The 21,903-nt window shown below is 42.2% G+C and overlaps 1 pseudogene; it reads right to left on the bottom strand.

Annotated features, from left to right (window-relative positions):
• LOC134354529 (cytochrome P450 4B1-like) overlaps nt 1-14,749 on the bottom strand; it is a 53,786-nt pseudogene extending 39,037 nt beyond the window's left edge.
• Nucleotides 14,750-21,903: the final 7,154 nt, after the last annotated feature.

Raw genomic sequence — 21,903 nt, 5'->3', positions numbered from 1 at the left:
ACTTTTTGTTAGCTTTTCTTTTCTTCTTGACTAGATTTTCAACTGCCTTTGTACACCACGGTTTCTGTACCCTACCATCCTTTTCCTGTCTCACTGGAATGCACCTGTGCAGAACACCACGCAAATATCCCATGAACATTTGCAACATTTCTGCTGTACATTTCCCTGAGAACATCTGTTCCCAATTGATGCTTCCAAGTTAGTGCCTGATAACTTCATATTTCCTCTTACTCCAATTAAACGCTTTCCCAGCTCTTCCTATCCCTCTCCAATGCTATGGTAAAGGAGATAGAATTGTGCTCACCATCTCCAAAATGCTCTCCCACTGAGAGACCTGACACCTGACCAGGTTCATTTCCCAATATGAGATTAAGTACCGCCTCTCCTCTTGTAGTCTTATCTACATACTGTCAGGAAACCTTCCTGAACACACCTAACCCCATCTAAACCCCTTGTTTTAGGGAGATGCCAATCAATATTGGGAAAATTAAAATCCCCCATCACGACGTCCCTGTTATTACTACACAGTTCCAGAATCTGTCTCCCTATCTGCTTCTTGATGTCCCTGTTACTATTGGGTGGTCTATAAAAAACACCCAGTAGAGTTATTGACCCTTTCCTGTTTCTAACTTCCACCCACAAAGACTCAGTAGACAATCCCTCCATGACTTCCTCCTTTTCTGCAGCCGTGACACTATCTCTGATCAGCAGTGCCACGCCCCCACCTCTTTTGCCTCCCTCCCTGTCCTTTCTGAAACATCTAAAGGCTGGCACTCTAAGTAGCCATTCCTGCCTCTGAGCCATCCAAGTCTCTGTAATGGCCACAACATCATAAATACAAGTACTGATCCATGCTCTAAGCTCATCCACTTTGTTCATGATACTCCTTGCATTAAAATAGACACATCTCAAACCATCAGTCTATGCGCATTGTTCGCTATCACCTGCCTCTCCTCCCTCTCACACTGTCTACAAGCTTTTTCTATTTGTGAACCAACCGCCCCTTCCTCCATCTCTTCAGTTCAGTTCCCACCCCCCAGTAATTTTAGTTTAAACTCTCTCCAATAGACTTAGCAAATCTCCCCGCCAGGATATTGGTCCCCCTCAGATTCAAGTGCAACCCGACCTTTTTGTACAGGTCACACCTGCCTCGAAAGCGGTCCCAATGATCCAGAAATCTGAATCCCTGTCCCCTGCTCCAATCCCTCAGCCACGCACTTATCCTCCACCTCACTCTATTGCTATACTCACTGTCGCGTGGCACAGGCAGTAATCCCGAGATTACTACCTTTGTGGTCCTGCTTCTTAGCTTCTTTCCTAACTCCCTGTAGTCTGTTTTCAGGATCTCCTTCCTCTTCCTACCTACATCATTGGTACTAATATGTACCACGACCTCTGACTGTTCACCTTCCCACTTCAGGATATCTTGGACGTGATCAGAAACATCCCAGACCCTGGCACCTGGGAGCAAACTACTAACCATATTTCTTTCCTGCGTCCACAGAATGGCCTGTCTGACCCCCTAACTATAGAGTCCCCTGTCACTGCTGCCATCCTCTTCCTTTCCCTACCCTTCTGAGCCACAGGGCCAGACTGTACCAGAGGTGTGGCCATTGTTGCTTTCCCCAGGTAGGTCGTCCCCCCTCAAACAGGAGTACTTATTGATAAAGGGGACAACACAGGGGTATTCTCTAGTATCTGACTCTTGCCCTTCCCTCTCCTGACTATTACCCACTTATCCGTTTCCTGAGTCCCTGGTGTGACTACCTGCCTATCACTCCACTCTATCACCTCCTCACTCTCCCTGACCAGACAAAGGTCATCGAGCTGCATCTCCATTTCCCTAACACGGTCCCTAAGGAGCTGCAGCTCGACGCACCTGGCACTGATGAGGCCATCTGGGAGGCTGGTAGTCTCTCGGGCATCCCACATCTGACACCCAGTACAGAACACCAGCCTCACAGACATACTTCCTATTCCTATTCTTCACAAGTAACTTAACTTGCCTTGACCCATTATCGCCGAAGCCGCGTTGAACCAAATCCCTCCTACTCTGAATCCCACTACTCTGTTGCCCGCTCCTCCTGCACCCGCTCTATAAACCTCTCTCCTTTTAATTCTTCCTGCTGGTATAACTCACTGACGTCATGAGTGATCCATTCCTCCCTCACTCAGAGCCACTGAGGCTGAGGCAGTAGCTACGCAGCTATCTGCCTGTGTGATTAGCTCGACAGCTAAATAGCTCCAGAGATTGTCCATTGGGAACAGCTTAGAGCAGTAATCCATAGATGCATCAGGAAATTGCTGTAAACTTTCATTATTAAAAGTGACAGTATTTGAATGGACTTATTCTGACAATATATCAGGTGAACAAAATCAAACAATTTTATTCATTGAATTTTGAATTGGTGAACAATACAGGAAGCATCATCAAGTAGGATTCAATACTTACCCGGAGAGCCAGACCAGGAGTTTTAATTCGTTTAGATGACTATCAGTTTATTTAAAACTCAGTGTGGATGAGTGTTGAAATCACTTTCTAGTATTGAAAAATTGTAAAGATCAGGTAGTCAGACAAAGCTGTACAAGAAAAAAAAGAGCGTAAAATATTCACAGATCATTCAGCGGGGAAGGGGGAAAGGAAAGATTGTTGAAGAACTGTGACTTGTGGACAAGAGTAGATACAGCAGTATCGGCAAAACATCGGTGAGGTGACAATATCCCAGAAAATAACATGAGAACTCAAAGGAGAAAGCAGAACCATACAGAACACACCATGCATAGTTTATAGAAAAAAGCAAATGTTTTTATATTTTAAGGAGTGTATTTATTGTTACTGTACAATAATATCACTTTGGTTTATCACAAAACACCGCACTGTATATATTTAACTTTTAAACTGAAGTAGGTTGGTGCATAAGCAAACAGAGCAGCTATTCTATAATGAAGGGGAATGAGATGAATGGTCTGCTAACCTGTTTGGTTTTGATGGCATTGAAAGGAGAAAACAAGGCTGAACAGCAGGGGAACTCAGTGACCGTCTCCAAAAATATATGACAGTTTATTCGCAAGAGAGACGTGAAGAGAAGATTTTCTCAATGGGTCAGCAATCTCCTAACAATGTATTTCCAGCAATCAATGATCCTCACTGCAAGGAAAATTTGCTTTACTTCAAGAATGATAGTTTTGAATATATGGTGTTCCTTCTCTGCACTGGCACACTAATCTGCAGTGTGAACTTAGAGATGTCTTAAGGCTGAAACTCACAAATGTGGTCGTTATAGATGAAAACGTTACTACATGACCTGAGCAGTTAGAAATAAATAATGTTAAAATAGCAACATTATATGTAGCCACATAAATTATATTTTGAAACAACAACACAATAAAATGGATCCACAAAATTGCAGGTATTGGCTGTTACCAATATTGCCTAGAAAGATAGTTCTCAGATAACTTCATTAGATAATTTTATACATACTTCATGTGCATGCCCGTATAACCAGTGTGAAGGGGGTCCCGGGAAGGGATTCATTGCCTCCATCAACATCCATCTCTTACGAAAAAGATTCAATATCATGATCAGAATGGATGCTGCAAAGATACCAACTATTAACTGAAGTAATTGATATAGATCTATAGTATATGAGAGGATTTTCTGTAATTGTTGTTATAGCCGTTATTTGGATGGCAGTATTCAAAGAGATGACTAAGCATCTGAGTTTGATCTGATCTGAGAAAACTTCATGCTGAATCCGCCTTTTAACAGCTACACCTATAGTATTAATCTAATTCTGATAATCAAACCAATGCAAATCGTCCAACTCTCAAACATATCTTGTGCCATACTGAATTTTTTTCAGTTATCTGCAGCCTATACTTGATTTTTTATCATTTATTTCTCTTCAAATCAGAATTATTGTGAAATTTGTAGCAGTTTTTTTGGTTAGCATTGTGAAATACGAAGGCGAATGCAGTGTTGTCAATCATTTCTAGAGGAGTAGAGTATAGGAGCAGGGATGTGATGTTGAGGCTCTATAAGGCACTGGTGAGACCTCACTTGGAGTACTGTGGGCAGATTTGGGCTCCTTATTTAAGAAAGGATGTGCTGACGTTGGAGAGGGTACAGAGAAGATTCACTAGAATGATTCTGGGAATGAGAGGGTTAACATATGAGGAACATTTGTCCACTCTTGGACTGTACTCCTTGGAATTTAGAAGAATGAGGGGGGGACCTCACAGAAACATTTCGAATGTTGAAAGGCATGGACAGAGTGGAAGTGGCAAAATTGTTTCCCATGGTGGGCGAGTCTAGTACGAGAGGGCATGACTTAAGGATTGAAGAACAGAGATGCAAAGAAATTTTTTTAGCCAGAGAGTGGTGAATCTGTGGAATTTGTTGCCACGGGTGGCAGTGGAGGCCAAGTCATTGGGTTTATTTAAGGCAGAGATTGATAGGTATCTGAGTAGCCAGGGCATCAAAGGTTATGGTTAAAAGGCGGGGGAGTGGGACTAAATGGGAGAATGGATCAGCTCATGATAAAATGGCGGAGCAGACTCAATGGGCCGAATGGCCGACTTCTGCTCCTTTGTCTTATGGTCTTATGGTCTTACGGAAATACGGCCTTCCTGACATAAGTCCATTATCATGGCAACAATCCTACCTGATTAACTCATACTCAAATTTTAAGACTCAAATAAGAATTCCTAAGAAATTTTGCAATGACTCGCCACAGTCTTCCCTAGTAAATATGCATAAGTTGTCAAAATATTGTGTACATAGAAGGCAGAGTCTTGAAATTATACATCGGATATTATTCAGAATGTAATCTATAGGCATTGCTCTGATTAATTCTAAAGAAATAATAACTGACTGTTTTAACCTCTGGCACTCCCAGGTCAAGTTGAACGCAGTTTAATCTTATTTCTAATTAAACTTAACAAAGTACCTTAACCTAAAACCTGGAAATACTGCCTCGCAACAACATTGAGATTTTTACTGTTTCCCACACAGTTAAAAAACTGCAACCTTATAATGATAAAGTACTTGTTATAGTGATTTAGCTAGAAACAAATACACTGTAGTATATGAAGCTCAAAAAGCAGACTTTAAAATTAATTCATATAAATGTTCTTTTAAATGGTGTTTTTTTTAAGTAAAATTTTATTTTCTCAGTCTGGGTGTTGCTGCTGGCAAAATCAGAGTACTTTTCACTCAGCTCTTATTGATCTTGAACTGACCAACTTAGTCAGTCACTTCAGAGGGAGTTACAGGTCAACTATATTGCCACGGGTCTGAAGTTAGACACAGGTACGATCTGGTAAGAATGAAGGACATTAGTGAACCAGATCGGTTTTTAAAAACACTCCAGTAGCTTAACAGATTTATTGACAATAATGTTTTCTTTTCCACATTTATGTCATGAATTGAATTGTAGTTCTGTAATTGCCATGAACTCATATCTCCAATCAACATCCAGATTTCAGGACAACCAGTCCCATTACTTGAATGGCAGTCTACTCCACAGACAACTTAACAAACATTTCATCCAATAGTTTCAGCTTTTCTTGAAACTTGTCAAAGTCTTGCATCAAGAGATTCCTTTAATAAGCATCTTTTCAACCACCTGTGCTGTTTTCTTCCTATTTTAAAATTTTGTCTAGTGTTTTGCCTGTCCCTGAAATCACATCTTTCTCTGTGCTCTATCTTACAACCACATGATTTCTCTGTGCTCACCTTGTCCTCTCTCAGGTTTCTGAGATTCTGAAGATGGAGCTTGAACTGGACCCAATGTCTTTTCTCTTAGGCTTACCCAGCAGTCGCATTATTAACGCACATCAGAAGAAACTTTTAAACGTCCTGACTTTTTGTGTGAGGAAGAACATTTTACTTTGTTGCATATCCGATAAGGCCCCTGGACTTTTTGGTTGGTGTAAATTAATCATGGAATACATTCCTTTGGACATTTTGACATGTATGGTACACTCAAAAACAAACAGGTTTCATAAAACATGGCAACCTTTTCTGCAGTATGTCGATGTAAACCTGTCTGCTGTACTAATAAGGGCTTTTGTATAGGATGTTCGGGTGATGTCTATATTTTAATGGAAATGTTCTGATAGCTGATATCTGTGAGGGGAAGACACATATAAATGTAAATATAAATGTATCTGAAAATTGAAAGTTTTGTTATGACAATAGACAATAGACAATAGCTGCAGGGGTAGGCCATTTGGCCCTTCAAGCCAGCACCGCCATTCACTGTGATCATGGCTGATCATCCACAATCAGTACCCCATTCCTGCCTTCTCCCTACATCTCTTGACTCCACTATCTTTAAGAGCTCTATCTAACTCTTTCTTGAAAGCATCCGGAGAATTGGCCTCCACTGCCTTCTGGGGCAGAGCATTCCACACATCCACAACTCTCTGGGTGAAAAAGTTTTTCTTCAACTCTATCCTAAATGGCCTACCCCTTATTCTTCAACTGTGGCCTCTGGTTCTCGACTCCCCTAACATCGGAAACATGTTTCCTGCCTCTAGCGTGTCCAATCCCTTAATAATCTTATATGATTCAATCAGATCCCCTCTCATCCCTCTAAATTCCAGTGTATACAAACCCTGTCGCTCCAATCTTTCAACATATGACAGTCCTGCCATCCTGGGAATTAACCTCGTGAACCTACGCTGAACTCCCTCAATAGCAAGAATGGCCTTCCTCAAATTTGGAGACCAAAACTGCACACAATACTCCAGGTGTGGTCTCACCAAGGCTGTGTACAACTGCAGAATGACCTCTTTGCTCCTATACTCAACTCTACTTGTTATGAAGGCCAACATGCCATTAGCTTTCTTCACTGCATGTTGTACCTGCATGCTTACTTTCAGTGACTGATGAACAAGGACACCTAGATCTCATTGTACTTCCCCTTTTCCTAACTTGACACCATTCAGATATTAATCTGCCTTCCTGTTCTTGCTACCAAAGTGGATAACCTCACATTTATCCATATTAAACTGCATCTGCCATGCATCTGCCCACTCACCCCACCTGTCCAAGTCACCCTGTATTCTCATAACATCCTCCTCACATTTCACACTGCCATCCAGCTTTGTGTCATCTGCAAATTTGCTAATGTTACTTTTAATCCCTTCATCTAAATCATTAATATATATTGTAAATAGCTGTGGTCCCAGCACCAAGCCTTGTGGTACCCCACTAGTCACTGCCTGCCATTCTAAGAGGGACCCGTTAATCCCTACTCTTTGATTCCTGCTGCCAACCAAATTTCTATCCATATCAGTACCCTACCCCCAATACCATGTGCTCCAATTTTGCCCACTAATTTCCTATGTGGGACCTTATCAAAGGCTTTCTTGAAGTCCAGGTACACTACATTCACTGGCTCTCCCTTGTCCATTTTCATAGTTACATCATCAAAAAATTCCAGAAGATTAGTCAAGCATGATTTCCCCTTTGTAAATCCATGCTGACTCAGACCGATCCTGTTACTGCTATCCAAATGTGCCGCTATTTCATCTTTTATAATTGACTCCAGCTCTTCCCCACCACTGCTGTCAGGCTAACTGGTCTATAATTCCCTGTTTTCTCTCTCCCTCCTTACATAAAAAGTGGGATAACATTAGCTACCTTCCAATCCACAGGAACTGATCCTGAATCTATAGAACATTGGAAAATGATTACCAATGCGTCCATGATTTCTAGAGCCACCTCCTTGAGCAAATCTCAAATATTTAAATATGTTAAAAACAGGAGAGCTTCACGGGCGGTCGGTGTCATTCCGGCAGCCCTATCAGCAGCGGGTGCAGTGCAGAGAAGAGTGAATAGAAGTACAGAAGGGACAAATGGAGTGGCCATTGTTAGAATGGGCCAGTGGTGAGAGTGGGAGTGTTGGGCTTTGGCTCAAAGGAGGGGTTGGCTCTGGGTAAGTTTCCGGTAAATTTCCCTTTCTTCTTACTGTGTCAAGGACACTTAGTGTAATTTGAATGGCCGCTGTGTGTTCTTCATGCCAGATGTTGGAGTGGGAGTCCCAGAGTCTCCCAGGGAACTACATCTGCGTGAAGTGCATCCAGCTACAACTCCTTGAAGACTGTGTTAGGGATCTGGAGCAGCAGCTGGATGACCTTTGGCTTGTACAGGAGAGTGAAGAGATAATCAATTAGAGTTACAGGGAAGTAGTCATCCCTAAGTTGCAGGAGGTGAGTAGCTGGGTGACTGTCAGGAGAAATGGAAAGGCATATAGGCAGTTAGCACAGAGCATCCCTGTGACTATTCCCATCAATAACAAGTATACTGATTTGGATACTGTTATGGGGAATGCCCTCCTAAGGGAATGCCATGGAGAACATGCTACTGGCACCGAGCATGGGACCGTGGTGCAGAAAGGAAGGAGGGAGGAGGGGAGTGGTAGTGATAGGGGACTCAATAATCAGGGGAACAGATTCTGTGGACGTGAATGGGACACCCGGATGGTATGTTGCCTCCCAGGTGCCAGGATCAGGGGCACCTTGGATTGCATCCACAGAATTTGGGAGGGGGAGGGAGAGCAGCCAGGTGCTGTCTTGGTACATATTGCCATCAATGACATAGGAAGGAAAAGCAAAGAGGTCCTGAAGAGAGAATTTAGAGACCTAGGCAGAAACCTGAGAAACAGGACCTCCTGGGTAGTAATTTCTGGATTACTACCTGTGCCACATGCCAGTGAGGGTAGAAAAAGGATGATTTGGCAGACAAATGTTTTGCTTGGAAGCTGGTGCAAGGGCCAGGGCTTCAGGATCTTGGATTATTAGGATCTCTTCTGTGTGAGGTATGGCACGTATAAAAGGAACAGGTTGCACCTGAACTTCAGGGGGACCAATATTCTTGTAGGCAGGTTTGTTAGAGCTGTTGGGGAGGGTTTAAACTAATTTGGCAGTGTAATAGAAACCGGAGTGAAAGGACTCAGGACAGGATAGATTTTAAAAAAGCAAAGATAGTGTGCAATCAGACTGTCAGGAAGGACAGGCAGATGTTCCTGGCAAAATTGCAGACAGCAGGGTGTGTATCAATGCAGAATCATAAAGGTTAGTAAATACAGTTGTTACGTAATCAGCAACAATGAATATAGAATTGAGTCAGGTTTTATGAACAAACAAACATTTATTAAACTCTGCTCAACAATAGCGGAAAATATATTCAAATGACTAGCTTAACCGGAAGTTAACTGCTATACGGCAACTCTGAAACAGTTCTTAAAGTGGTAAATTCGAACACAGTTCTTAAAGTAGTAAATTCGAAAGTCGGAGTGATTTACACAGTCAATAAGGAGAGACTCCACTGGAAACAGATTTCTTCGAAGACGTGATGTTACTGCCGATTTTCCAAAGGATTCACGACGAAGGAAATAAAATGACTTAAAGGCACTGATCATTTTCTGGCAAGTGAACACTACACAAACTTCCCTGCTCTTGCAGGAGTTTTCTCAGATGCATGTTACTATTTCTGAACGAAAACTCAATGAGGGCTATCCTTTATAAAGCCGCCAAACGACTCCAACTTTATTCACCTCTTTCTTCATTCTCCAATCCTGGACTGTAAAGTAAAAATTATAAATGCAACACACAAAACTGGCAGTAATCGGTGAAACTGCCAGCACCAATCTTTGTACCTTAAAATAGAAGGGAAAACTGCATTTTAAAACAAAACTGCATCATGAGACAAATACGCAGCATAATGGAGTAACTGACGAACTAAAACAAAACTAAACTAAAACTAACTGCATCACAACAGTGTTTCCCTTTTTATACCTGTTGTGAACAGGTCATCATGTGACCTCACACTGGTGGGAAAGTTACATCATGTGACCTCCACAAGACCATTACATCATGCTCATAAGACAGTCACAAGATATCCACGAGGTACGTAACACAGTACTCAAAGTGTTATATCTCAATACACGGAGTATAAGAAATAAGGTGAACTATCTTGTGGCACTTTTACAGATTACATATTGTGTCGAAGGTATAGGAAGGTAGGTGGAGGGGGTAGCGTGGCTCTACTGGTAAAGAATGGCACAAAATCATTATAAAGATATGACATAGGATTGGAAGATGTTGAATCCTTGTGGTTTGAGTTAAGAAACTGCAAGTGTAGAAGGACCCTGATGGCAGTTGCAAACAGGGCTTCCAACAGTAGCTGCGATGTGGTCCAAAGATTACAATGTGAAATAGAAGAGGTGTGTGAAAAGGACAATGTTATGATAGTCATGGGAGATTTTTAACATGCAAGTAGTCTGGGAAAATCAGGTTGGAAATGTAGCTCAAAAATGTATTTGTTGAATGAGATGACTTTTTAGAGCAGTTTGTCATTGAGCCTACTAAGGGATCAGCTATACTGGATTGCGTGTTATGTAATGAACCGGAGGCGATTAGGGAGCTTAAGCTAAAGGAACCCTTAGGAGTCAGTGATCATAATATGATTAAGTTCAACTTGAAATTTGACAGGGAAAAAATAAAGTCTGATGTAGCAGTATTTCAGTGGAGTAAAGGAAATTACAGTGGTATGAGAGAGGAGTTGGCCAAAGTAAATTGGAAGGAGATGCTGGCAGGGATGATAGCAGAGCAGCAATGGTGTGAGTTTCTGGGAAAAATGAGGAAGGTGCAGGATAGATGTATTCTAAATACAAAATGGCAAATAGTACAACTGTGGCTGACAAGGGAAGTCAAAGCTAATATAAAAGTGAAAAAGAGGGCATACAACAAAGCAAAAATTACCAGGAAGATGGAGGATTAGGAAGCTTTTAAATACCTATGGAAAGCAACTAAAAGAAACGTTAGGAGGGAGAAGATGAAATAAGAAATCAAGCTAACCAACAATAGCAAGGTAGATAGAAAAAGCTTTTTCAAGCATATAAAAATAAAAGAGAGATGCGAGTGGATGTAGGACCACTAGAAAATAAGGCTGGAGAAATAATCTCAGGGGACAAAGAAATGGCAGATGAACTAAATGAATATTTTGAATCAGTTTTTACTGTGGAAGGCACTAGTAGTGTGTCAGGTGTTGAAGGGTGTGAGGAAAGAGAAGTGAGTGCAGTTAGTATTATAAGAGAGAAGGTGCTCAAAAGTTGAAAGACCTAAGGGTACATAAGCCACCCGGACAAGATGAACTGCATCCTAGGGTTCTGAAAGAGGTAGTGGTAGAGATTGTGGTGGCATTAGAAATGATCTTTCAAAAATCATTGGGCTCTGGCATGGTTCCGGAGGACTGGAAAATTGGAAATGTCACTCCACTCTTTAAGAAAGCAGTAAGGCAGCAGAAAGGAAATTATAGACCAGTTAGCCTGACTTCAGTGGTTGGAAAGATGTTGGAGTCAATTGTTAAGAATGAGTTATGGAGTACTTGGTGACACAGGACAAGATAGGACAAAGTCAGCATAGCCTCCTTAATGGAAAAGCTTGCCTGGCAAACCTGTTGGAATTCTTTGAAGAGAATTTAAGTAGGATAGATTAAGGAGATGCAATGGATGTTGTATATTTGAGTTTTCAGAAGGCCACACATGAGGGTGCTTACCAAGCTAAGAGCCCATGGTACTATAGGGAAGTTACTGGTGTGGTTAGATCATTGGCTGATTGTTAGGAGGTAGTGAGCATGAATAAAAGGATCCTTTTCTGGTTGGCTGCCAGTGAGTAGTGGTATTCTGCAGTGGATGGTGTTGGGACCACTTCTTTTTATGCTGCATATTAATGATTTAGATGATGGAATAGTTGGCTGTGTCGCCAAGTTTGCAGATGATCCAAAGATTGGTGGAGGGGCAGGTAGTGCTGAGGAAACAGGAGGGTTGCAGAAGGACTTGGACAGATTAGGGGAATGTACAAGAAAGTGACAAATAAAATACAATGTTGGAAAATGCAAGGTTATACACTTTGGTAGAAGAAATAAATGTGCAGACTATTTTCTAAACAGCAAGAAAATCCAAAAATCTGAGATGCAAAAGGACTTGGGAGTCCTTGTGCAGAACACCCTGAAGCTTAAGCTGCAGATTGAGTCGGTGGTGAGGTAGAGGTAGATAAATGCGATGTTAGCATTCATTTCAAGAGGTCTAGAATACAAGAGCAGAGATGTGATGCTGAGGTATTGGTGAGGCCTCACCTTGAATATTGTGAATAATTTTAGGATCCTTATCTACGAAAAGATGTGCTGCCATTGGAGAGGCTTCAGAGGTGGCTAACAAGGATTATTCCGGGAATGAAAGGTTATCATATGAGAAATGTCTGATGGCTCTGGACCTATAGTAACTGGAATTTAGAGGGATGACGGGGGATCTCATTGAAATACACCAGTCATTGAAAGTGGGCATGCAGGTACAGCAGGTGGTGAAAAAGGCGAACGGTATGCTGGCATTTATAGCGAGAGGATTCGAGTACAGGAGCAGGGAGGTACTACTGCAGTTGTACAAGGCCTTGGTGAGACCACACCTGGAGTATTGTGTGCAGTTTTGGTCCCCTAATCTGAGGAAAGACATCTTTGCCATAGAGGGAGTACAAAGAAGGTTCACCAGATTGATTCCTGGGATGGCAGGTCTTTCATATGAAGAAAGACTGGATGAACTGGGCTTGTACTCGTTGGAATTTAGAAGATTGAGGGGGGATCTGATTGAAACGTATAAGATCCTAAAGGGATTGGACAGGCTAGATGCAGGAAGATTGTTCCTGATGTTGGGGAGGTCTAGAACGAGGGGTCACAGTTTGAGGATAGAGGGGAAGCCTTTTAGGACCGAGGTTAGGAAAAACTTCTTCACACAGAGAGTGGTGAATCTGTGGAATTCTCTGCCACAGCAAACTGTTGAGGCCAGTTCATTAGCTATGTTTAAAAGGAAGTTAGATATGGCCCTTGTGGCTACAGGGGTCAGGGGGTATGGAGGGAAGGCTGGGTTCTGAGTTGGATGATCAGCCATGATCATAATAAATGGCGGTGCAGGCTCGAAGGGCCGAATGGCCTACTCCTGCACCTATTTTCTATGTTTCTATGTTTCTATGAAACCTTTCGAATGTTGAAAGCCCTAGACAGAGTAGATGTGGAAAGGATGTTTCCCTTGGTGGGGAAGTGTAGGACAAGAGGGCACAGCCTCAGGATAGGGAATGTCCATTTAAAACAGAGATGCGGAGAATTCTCTTTAGCCAGAGGGTGGTGAACTTGCAGAATTTGTTACCACAGGCAGCTGTGGAGGCCAGGTCATTTTTCATAGGCGGCCTTAGCTATGTTTCACCCGTTTCAACCTAAACGGGCCCTGCCCTCCCAGGGGCCCCCGACTGACATGCAAAAGTTTAATGCACAGCTCCCAGACGCCACAATATTCTCCTGCTATTGCCAGCCGAAGCACCAGTGGGCGCTCGCTGACTGACATCTGAGAAAATACATTAAAATATTTACTTCACTTGTTAACATTGCTCCTAGCAAAGAAGGCTACTTTTCAGTGAAAGGAAAGTGAAACGCTCCTATCCTAGAGGTGCTAAAAAAATGGAAAATATTAGACAACAAAACAAAACGTCTAAATAGTCTCCCAAAAGTTACTTCTTTCTTTGGTCCTGCATCTGTAAAAGGCCCGCCGACTGCAGTTGCTGCTGCACCATCGTCACAGCATGGGACTGCAGTGCCAAGTGACAGTGTAAGCGGTACAGGAGATGTTGATAATCAGAGCAACAAAAATGAGAAGAACAATTTTATTCAAACAGATGGTGATAATGATGACCAAACTTTGTTTGATGAACAAGCACCACAGCATGATGACAGTCCTACAACTGAGACAGGTGAGGGAGATGCCGCCACCAGCCCACCAGACAGAGAGAAAGCCCCACTAACATTCACAGAGACCGATCTGGCAGGTTGACCAACGCATATTACCAGTGACCAAAGGATCGACATTGTTAGGAGAGGTCCCATTCAGTTAGAGGACATTAACTTTCCACAGAGCCAATCACGCCGTTGTTTTACCAAGGACAGATATCTTATGAAGATGAAAAATGGAGAAACCATTCGTTGGTCATTGTTAGTGTACTCAGAATCATCTGATTCAAACTTCTGTTTCTGCTGTACCCTATTTGGCAAGTGAAGTCACAGTCTCACTTGCGGAGGTTTCAGAATGTGGGAGCGACTCACTCTCACACTCCAGGATCATGAGAAGTCAAATGCGCACCGTGCCAACATGGATAGCTGCCGCGAGCTGGAAACACGCTTAAGAACGCACAGTGCCATTGACAGCACGTACCAAGAAATGCAAATGCTGGAAAAAAAACACTGGAATGATGTCATGAAGAGGTTCATTACCATAGTCTGTCACCTTGCAGGATGAAACCTTGCTTTCCGTGGCCACAATTCCACCCTACATGAACCAAGTAATGGGAACTTTCTAGGTCTGGTGGAGCTGCTTGCCGAGTTCGATCCAGTGATGAGCGAACTTGTCAGACAAGCAGAGAAAAAAGAGATTGCTGACCACTACATGGGGAAAACCAATCAAAATGAGTTAATCACACTTATTGGAGACAAGACACTGGAAGCGATAACAGAGAGAGTAAAACAATCAGGTTACTACTTGGTGATAATGGACTGCACCACTGACGCTGCACACATAGAGCAGCTCTCTGTGACACGGCGCATTGTCACATGCCAAGTAAATGTCGGAGCTACTGTTAGTGAGCATTTTGTCGGTTTCCTACCAGTGCTTGACACAACAGGTGCAGGCGTTACCGACATTTTCTTAACGCATATGGAGAAGTTAGGATTAGATATCTCAAAATTTCAGGGGGCAGGCATATGATAACGGGAGCAATATGTGGGGGAAAAATAGCGGGCTGCAGAAGAGGGTGCTAGATATTAACAAAAACGCACCGTTCATGCCATGCGCCAGCCACAGCCTAAACCTAGTCATTGTCGATGCTGCAAAATCAACAGTGGAGTCTGTGAGCTTCTTTGGGGTGCTGCAACATCTATACACGCTATTCAGCTCATCGACACAGAGATGGGAGCTTTTGAAGGAGAACGTCCCACAGAGGACCCTCAAGGTCATATCCAACACGCGATGGGAGTGCCGCGTGGAAAGTGTGAAAGTCCTGCACTACCAGCTTCCCGATGGCAATGCGCTCCTGTCACTGATTGAACATGCCACACAGGAAGGTGACAGTGAAACCACATCTGCAGCCAGAGGCCTAGAACGGGAGATCATATCATGGAAATTCTTGCTGACTGTTACCATCTGGTACAACGTTTTACATGAGGTGAATCGTGTCAGCAAGCTGCTCCAAAGCCCACAAGTGGGAGTCGATGTGCTACAGCGCGAGGTGGAATATGTTCTGAAATTTCTCAAGGAATACAGAGAGAATGGCCTTTCATCCGCCCAAACAGATGCCAGAGACATAGCTGAAGAGATAGGGATGCCAATGGTCTTTCCTACTGCACGAATCAGAAAACCAAAACGCCAGTTCCAATACGAGTCCCAAAGTGCAGATCATTCCCTGACAGTGGCACCCGAGGAATGGTACAAGAGAGAAGTTTTCCTTCCACTAGTGGACTCTGCCATCACACGCATTAGTGAGCGCTTCAAGCTGATGGAGTCATTTTACAGTCTGTTTGGCTTCATTTATGGAAGACAGGAAATGAAAAAAGCCACCCAAAGTTGCACACTGAAAGACAGCTGCATAAACATGGAGAAGACACTTGGTGATGTGGATGCTGAGGGCCTTTTGCGCGAGGTGTCGGCTGCTGTCAGTGCCGTGCCTGCAAAAGAAACCATTGGCCTGCAGATTCTGAGCTACATTTACAGCAACAATCTGGTTGAACTGTATCCTGACCTCACCATTGTTCTAAGACTCATGCTGACAGTGCCTGTGACTGTAGCGAGTGGAGAGAGAATTTTTCAGGGCTAAAGCTCATCAAAATGCATCTGAGGACAACCATGCTCCAGGAGCATCTGTCAGCTCTTGCTCGGATATCAATTGAGCATGAAATAACAAGATTGCTGGACAAAGATGAGCTCATTAATGTATTCTCAGCACTCAAGCGCAGGAGGGTGGTGAAGTTCTAGTGGTAAGTCTTTTAACTCATTTTTAGCAGAAATAAAGTTTATAATTAAAATAAGAAAATAAACCACATATTTCACTCAGAATGCGTATAGGCGATTGGGCGGCGTTTCCACAAATCATAATTTCTCTCTCCCGCTTGCGTCCCCACCTCTCTCTCACTCTCCTCCTGTTCACTCTCCAGGCCTTACATGAGCTGTCCGTGGTGCTGAAAGAGCGTGAGACGCAGTTTGTTGTAAACTTCCGGTAGGTAACTTGCAGACACTGTTCATTGAATAAATAAAGTGTGAATTTTCATGAAATATGACATTGCTTTTGTTATTAATTTAATTAGAGGGAAATTGTTTAAGCTGTTCTTATGCCAGCTGATACCTAACACATAGTGCCATTCAATGCAGACTAGTTGCTGAAAAGGGCGAGACTTCTCACTCCAAAGCAAAAAATGTCATTGTTTTAGTTTTTAATTAAGAGAATTGTTTGGATTACATTGAGCTGTCTGTCTATTATGCTGAAAGTGCATATAATGCATCAACGTTTAAGTCCGAAATTATACCATTATTGATGCAAACCAACTTGAATATTTGCTTTTTTTCTTTCTTCTTTTTGGGAAACGGGGGTAGGGTCCCACATTAACTCTTGAAACGGGCCCCCAGATGCTTAAGGCTGCCTATGTCATTTTTGGGTGTATTTAAGGCAGAGATTGATAGGTTCTTGTTTGGCCATGGCATCAAAGGTCATGGGGAGAAGGCTGGGGAGTGGGGCTGAGGAGGAGAATAAAGTATTAGCCATGATTGAATGGCAGAGCAGACTCAATAGGCTAAATGACCTAATTCTTCTCCTATGTCTTATGGTCTTATGTCTCACGTCTCATGCTGTCCTTTGATGGATTACGGGTTTCAACTCAACCTTGCCATTTCTCTCGACCCTTCTATTTTCTGGGATTTGTCATGTTGCTTTTCTAACAACAAATTGCTACTGAAGAGCAGTGTGAGCAAGGTTACTCCATGTGGTATTCACAGTGGGGTGGGCAGGGGAGGGGCTGATGAATCACCCAGCACTTAGTGCAAGGTAAGGGATAATCATGAATAGAGAGGAAGCGAAGGCAGTAAGATGTCAGTATATTCCTTGCACCTTGGGTGTTTTTCCCAGGATACAGGGTGTCACAGAATTTCACCTCCAGCAGCTATAGAATGTAAAACTCCAGCTACGAGAGGGAACCAATGCAGCAACAGCACAGATACTCAAGGCAATAGTAGGCCTTCTAAAAACTTCATTCCTTCTGGCAGAAGGGAATGCAGGAGCCCACTTCCAACAGGTCCAGAGCACTATTTTAGTGCAATCCTGTTTGTTCTGACCCAAGTGGGTTCAGAAAGTCAAGATCTTGGGGCCGGAATGTAGTTTGCCATACCCTTCACCCAGCTATCCATCCCCAAACCCAGGGAATGAAGTGCATATTACACTACGGGAGACAAATAATCAATTTTCACATATGAAATCTGAAAGGACTTGGTATGTCAGAAAGCTGAAACATGGCAGAGGATGGAAGTGATGAGGAAGGTTAACTCATAATCCACTCTGGCTTTTCTGAAGAAAATAACATTGTCTGCTAACCATTCTAATGTTGTTCTCTCATTCCTTTTGGGCCCCTCATCTTAGAAAAGATGTGCTGGCATTGGAGAGGGTCTAGGGGATGATTCCAGGAATGAAGGGGTTATCATACAAGGAATGTTTGATAGGTCTGAGTCTGTACTTGCTGGAATTCAGAAGGATGAGGGGGATCTCATTGAAAACTTCTGAATGTTGAAAGGTCTAGAAAGAGTAGATGTAGTAAGGATGTTTCCCATGGTGGGAGAGTCTAGGACCAGGGGGCACAGCCTCAGGATAGAAGGGCGCCTTTTCAGAACAGAAGTGCGGAGAAATTTCTTCAGTCAAAGGGTAGTGAATTTGTGGAATTTGTTGCCACATGCAGCTGTGGAGGCCAGGTCATTGGGTGTATTTAAGGCAGAGATTGATACATGCTTGATTGGACATGGCATCAAAGGTGGAGCAGACTCGATGGGCCAGATGGCTTAATTCTGCTCCTATGTCTTATGGTCTTCCGTTGCTAAAGGAAAAAAACCAGAGTTTCCTCTGATATTTACCACCATACTCCTGGGTGATGTGTGCCCTTATCCAGGGAAGTTATTTCCTGCGTGTTGTTGACTCCAACATTCAATAATGTTCAAAAATAATCACACAGTTGAAAAGTTAAGTAAGTTTAAAAATAAAGGAAAATGAAAAGATTAAATAAATAGAAAATGCTTATAACTATTAAATACATCCAAATTCAATCAATGTTAAAAACATGCAGATTACTTGTGCTTCCCCTCCTTGGAATCAAATGGAGTCACTGCCACTGCAAGTGCTTAATATCCACGTGGACCACAATGCAATGCACAGCCAGGACGTGCCAGCGAGAGTACATCAGGCAAAGCAGAAGGTCCACAGGCATGTGAGAATTCAAAGTTTCCAGAGTGACAGGGAAAATGCTGACATTTCTCAGTGAAGTGCTGACAAAGCCCACATAACTTCTTCTGCAGATATGTAAACGTTGTTTCTCAAAAGTCTACACCTTTTCAGCCTGTTTTCTTTCTCCCGTAGGTGTCCCTGTTGGTTCAACTCGATGACTTGGTGCCCTAAAATATGCAGCAGGCAGAAGCAATCTTTTGGCCATGCAAGTCAATGTCCTGCATCTTTCCAAGTTCTGAGGTACTGTCGACATATTTTGGTGTATATTCATCATTTCCATTTATCTGAAGCAAAAACATATCATCCTAGAAGCAAGGTGTTTTATTTGAATTCACACAGTATACAGAATAAGGTCGATGACCTTGCAGTGCCATTAGAGATTGGCAGGTATGACATTGTGGGCATTACTGAGTCATAGCTGAAAGAAGATCATTGTTGGGAGCTTAACATCCAAGGATACACATTTCATGAAAAGGACAGGCAGGTCGACAGAAGAAGTGGCACGCCTCTGTTGGTAAAAAATTAAATCAACTCCTTAGAAAGGGGTAACATTTGATTGGAAGATGTAGAATCCTTGTGGGTAGAGTTAAGAAACTGCAAATATAAAAAGACCCTAATGAGAGTTATATACAGGTTTCCAAACAGTAGGCAGGATGCAGACTACAAATTTCAATGGCAAATAGAAAAGTCATGTAAAAAGGCAGTTGTTGGGTATTTCAATATTCAGGTAGATTGGAAAAATCAGGTTGGTGCTGGATCCCAAGTGAGAGAATTTATAGAATGCCTGTGAGATGCCTTTTTACAGCAGCTTGTGGTTGAGCCCACTAGGGGAAAAGCAATTCTGGATTGGTTGTTATATAATAAACCAGATTTGATTAGGGAGCTCAGGATAAGGGAACCCTTGGGAGCCAGAGATTATAATTTGAAAGGAAGAAGCTAATGTCGAATGTATCAGCATTACATTGGGGAGAAGGGAATTTCAGAGGCATGAGAGAGGAGCTAGCCAATATTAATTAGAAGGAGACACTAGCAGGGACGATGGCAAACTAGCAATGTCTGGGGTTTCTGGGAACAAATCAGAAGGTGCAGGATACATGCATCCCAAAGATGAAAAAGTATTCTAAATGGAGGATGATGCAACTGTGGCTGCCAAACGAAGTCAAAGACAGCATAAAAGCAAAAGAGAGGGCATATAATATAGCAAAAGTGAATAAGTTAGAGGATTGGAGAGCTTTAAAAAAAAACAATTGAAGACATCAAAAAAAGCTATATGGAAAGAAAAAATGAAATAGGAGGGTGATATAAAAGTATATTCAATATTAAATATATAATATTTGTATTACAAATTAAATATAAAAGGACACCAAATTTTTTTTTTCAGATATATAAAGAGTAGAAGAGAGATGAGAGTATATATTGGACCAGTGGAAAATGACGCTGGAGAAGTAGTAATAGGGGACAAAGAAATGGTGAATGAACCTAATGAGTAGTTTGCATCAATCTCCACTGTGGAAGGCACTAGTAGTATGCCAAAAAATCAAGAGTATCAGGGAGCAGAAGTGAGTGTAGTTGCCATTTTTAGGGTGAAGGTGCTTGGGCAGCTGAAATGTCTGAAGGTAGGTAAGTCACCTGAATCCTGAGGGTCTTGAAAGAGATAGTTGAAGAGATTATAGAGGCATATGTGATCTTTTAAGAATTGCTAGATTCTGGAATGGTTCCTGGTATTGGAAAATTGCAGATGTCACTCCAATCTTTAAGAAGGGAGGGAGGCAGAAGAAAGGAAATTATAGACCAGTTAGCCTGACTTCAGTGGTTAGGAAAATGGTGGAATCCATTATTAAGGATGAGGTTATGTGGTATAGGGAGGCTGCAGAAGGAGTTAAGACAGATTGGGAGCATTGTCAGAGAAGAGGCAGATGGAATATAGTATAGGGAGGTATATGGTCATGCACTTTGGTAGAATTAAGGCATAGACTATTTTCCAAACAGGGAGAAAATTCAAAAATCAGAGGTGCAAAAGGACTTGCGAGTCCTCATGCAGGATTCCCTAAAGAAGAACTTGCAGGTTGAGCCAGTGGTAAGTAAGGCAAATGCAATGTTAGCGTGCATTTCGAGAGGACTAGAATGTAAAAGCTGCAATGTAATGCTGAGGCTTTATAAGGTATTGATCAGACCACAGTTGGTGTATTGTGAGCAGTCTTGGACCACTTATCTAAGAAAAGATGTGCTGGCATTGGAGAGGGTCCAGAAGAGGTTCACGAGAATGATTCTGGAAATATGAAGGTTGATATATGAGATGTTGTTGATGGCTCTGGGCCTGAACTTGCTGGAATTTGGAAGAATAAGATGGGATCTCTTTAAAACCTATTGAATATTGAAAGGTCCAAATAGAGTGGATATGGAGAGGATGTTTCCTATAGTTTGTGAGTCTAATACCAGAGGGCACAGCCTGAGAATAGAGGAATATCCATTTAGAACAGAGATGAGGAGGAATTTCTTTAGCTAGAGGGTAGCGAATCTATGGAATTCATTGCCACAAATAGCTGTGGAAGCCAGTCATTAGGTGTATTTAAAGCAGAGGTTGATAGTTCTTAATTAGCCAGGGCATCAAAGATTACAGGGAGAAGGCAGAAGAATAGGGTTGAGAGGGATAAATCAGCCATGATGGAATGGCATAGTAGACTCAGTGGACCAAATAGCATAATTCTGCTCCTATGCCTTACGGTCTTACAATACATAGCACAATTTATGGTTTCTTAAAAGAAGCCTGATTCTCCAAAAAGTATTTATAATCATATGTACTTAAACTATTCATAGGTGGATCAGATGAAAGGGAGCTATCTAGATACGAATCGCATCAGATATTATTGAACTGGCTATTACCTTACCAAGCCATTAGTGATTGTGCAGCTTGTTTGTGACTTTCATTGAGTAGAACATTTGTCTTTTTGTTGAGGTAGTAACAATGCACAAGAACTTGCAGATCAATGTACACATAAAGTAAAATCCAAGAGATCTCTCAAAATCTGTCCAATTTATAAAGTCACTTCATAATCCTCTGTTGTTGTTATTATGAAAATTGCAAGCTGTTCTTCTGTGAATCTCCAAATAAACTACGCACTGTGGGTGAACCTTTACCAATTTCTTATTGTTTATGAAACTTAAGCCCTTTTTGGTAGTGACGCCACTGTGAAGGAAGCCTAAGTGCATTCTAGCAATTAAAACGAGAGGTTGTGAATCTCGAGACCTTCAGTGGATTTGTTAAAGAACTCTTTTGGAATTAGATGGGACAGCTTCCACAACCAAGGAAGCTTCATTAATGTG

This window comes from Mobula hypostoma, chromosome 12 (assembly GCF_963921235.1).
Source record: "Mobula hypostoma chromosome 12, sMobHyp1.1, whole genome shotgun sequence".
In the NCBI taxonomy this organism is placed as follows: Eukaryota; Metazoa; Chordata; class Chondrichthyes; order Myliobatiformes; family Myliobatidae; genus Mobula; species Mobula hypostoma.
This window is presented reverse-complemented; position numbering and strand designations above follow the sequence as displayed.